The 2,996-nt window shown below is 33.4% G+C and overlaps 1 pseudogene; it reads right to left on the bottom strand.

Annotated features, from left to right (window-relative positions):
- LOC106754888 overlaps positions 1-2,311 on the bottom strand; it is a 30,091-nt pseudogene extending 27,780 nt beyond the window's left edge.
- Between the last annotated feature and the right edge of the window lie 685 nt (positions 2,312-2,996).

Here is a 2,996-nt window from a genome sequence, read left to right on the forward strand (position 1 = left end):
CTACTACATTTAATTTCTACAAATTGCTTTTAAATAATTTTAGACTCTTTTTCAACTAAGTCTTCTTGCAGCATCATCAAAACAATTGTCTCCAAGATTTACCAATACTCCTTATTGGTAACAATCTCCCCCTTTTTGATGATGATCAAAAATACAATTTTAAAAGCAACTTTGGCTATCCTGCAAAAACATACAAGCTAACAAACAACAACAGAGTTAACAATACTTGTATCAATTTAGATTTCTCCCCTTATATTATTATTCTCCCCCTTTTTTATCATAAGCAAAAAGATTAAAGTAAAGATCTCCCCCTTAATATGATCTCCCCCTAAACAAAACAATTGATGCATTTCAAAACAGAAATAATCAGAGAGTTGAAGGTTTTGTGATATGTGATGTTCTTAATTTGACAACTAAGGGGATAAGAGTAATTAATCCATAATAGAGATAAAAACAAGATATCTAACAAACTCATATATCTCCCCCTCAAATAAATTCTAGTTATCACAAAAGATTTCAAACAAAATTTTCTCCCCCTCTTTACAAAATTCATCTAAACTATATGATCTCTCTAAAATAGATAATTTAAAAAGAATTTAAGTTCTTTTAAATCATTAAAATTATTCCCCCTAAATATAATAATCCCCTTTGATAAAACAAACCAAAAAGAAATTTTAAAAAAACGTTTTTTTTTTCGCTGGGACTTAAGATAATCGATTATTACCTTAAATAATCGATTATTTGAGATCCAAATTGTCAAAAATCAAATTTTGAGGCCGAGATAATCGATTATCATCCCTTGGTAATCGATTATTTACGTTAATTTTTGGAAAACACAAATTTGGGCCAAATTTTCAACCTAAGATACATCTAACATTCATAAATTATTTCAAAGCTCTTCAAAAATACCAGGATACCATAGAGCTTTCTTTTCCTTTAGAGAATTTCACCTGCAAAACAAAACAATAGAGTTTTGGTCCCCATAATCTCATTTGGGTCCTTTGATGTTAGAGGCATATTACTTAATAATAGGAATCCAAGCATATTTTCCATTAGGAATATCAAAATGTTTGATTCTACATTTGTTAGAAGTGTGCCCCTTTTTCATACAATAAAAACATGTGACAACATTTGGGTTCCTATAACAAACAGTTTCTTTTTCAACCCATACCCTACGAGTTCTTTTAATTTGGTTCTCACTTTTAAAAACCCTTTTGTTTTTATAAATCTTTTTAACAGGTATAGACATTTCAACATTATTATTTCTAGTTGAAACTTCAAGAAGATTTTCAAGAATATCAATATCAAGCATATGACTCTTACATGAAAGACATTCAACAGGATGTTCAACATTTGAAGACTCTTTCATTTCTAAATTGCAAATTTTATTTCTTAAAATAACTTTCTCATCTAATGCCTTCTCATATTTAATCTGTAATTCTTTAAACTCCTTTTCCAAATTTTTATGAGCAGCATTTAATTTTTCAGATTTATCAAGCAATTCAAGAAAAGCATTTTGTACATCAAATTCACTAGTGTCAAGACTAGAGCAACTTACTTGGCTTGTAGTGTCATCAACATTAGCTGTCAAACATAAGTTTGCTTCTTTAACAGAATCACTTGAGCTAGAAGTGCTTGATGCATTATCTTCCCAAGCAATGTAAACATTCTTCTTCTTGAAAGACTTCTTTTCTTCACCTTTTTTAAGGTTTGGACAATCTGCATTAACGTGTCCTTTTTCTCTGCAACCATAACATCTGTAATTTGAAGAAGATCGTTGTTTCTTCTTTCGATCCTTTTTAATTTGTTCCTTGCCTTTCAATTTCATGAACTTGTTGAAATTTTTGAACATATGAATCATATTTTTGTCGTCTGAGTCTTCATCTTCAGATTCCTCATCCTTTCCTGAACTCATGCCTTTTGAATTTTCAGTTTTGAAGGCCAACGTTTTCTTATTTCCTTGGACTTCCTCAACGCTCAGTCTATTCAACTCGAGCTCGTGCTTTCTCAACTTTCCAAAAAGCACAGCCATAGGCATGGACGTCAAGTCTTGAGACTCAGTTATCGCAGTAACCTTTGGCTGCCACGTCCTGTTCAAAGATTTCAAAATTTTAACATTCAATTCGTCAGTGTCAAATTTCTTACCTAAACCAAAGAGATGGTTGACGATATGTGTGAAGCGTTTTTGCACATCAGCGATGGTTTCACCCTGTTGCATCCTCAACATCTCATACTCTTGTATCAAGGTGTTCTTCCTAGCACGTTTCACATCATCGGTTCCTTCATGGGTTACTTGCAGAACTTCCCACATCTCCTGAGCCGTTTTGCATACTGAGATCCTGTAAAATTCATCTAATACCAAAGCAGAGGATATTATATTGCNAGCCTTTATANCAAATTGGGCTCGTCTATTTTCGTCAGCAGTCCATTGCAAATATGGTTTTTCTTCCTCTACACCATTTAAATTTATAGTAGGAATAAAAGGACCATTCAAAACAACTTCCCAAATACCCCTATCAATTGACTCTAAAAATATTTGCATTCTTATTTTCCAAAATGCATAATTTTCCCCCATAAACAAAGGAGGTCTATCAATAGAAGCACCCTCTAAATACATTTGGTTATGACCGCCCATTTTCGAAAAATTTGAAAAACTATCGAAGCAAGCTCTGATACCAATTGTTGGTACCAGCGAGGTATGGTTTGAAGAGTATAGCGCAGCGGAATTAATCTTAGAGTAAGCGGAAAGCGTGTTCGGTCAAAAAAATAGTTCCTTTACCAGTTTTAAATTTCTTGTAAAACTTTTATCGAACGGTTGGAGTGCTAAAAGATTAAGGAGTGTAGGGAAGAGAAAAATCACACAAATGATTTTTATACTGGTTCGAATTAATCTACGTCCAGTTGTTACTCACTATTGTAGTGGAGAGGGTTCGGTCGAACCGGTCGGACCAAGTGCCGTGGAGGGAGTTCGGTCGGGCCGACTGGCAAAGTTTGGG

The sequence above is a fragment of the Vigna radiata genome, unplaced genomic scaffold, assembly GCF_000741045.1.
Source record: "Vigna radiata var. radiata cultivar VC1973A unplaced genomic scaffold, Vradiata_ver6 scaffold_276, whole genome shotgun sequence".
Taxonomy (NCBI): Eukaryota; Viridiplantae; Streptophyta; class Magnoliopsida; order Fabales; family Fabaceae; genus Vigna; species Vigna radiata.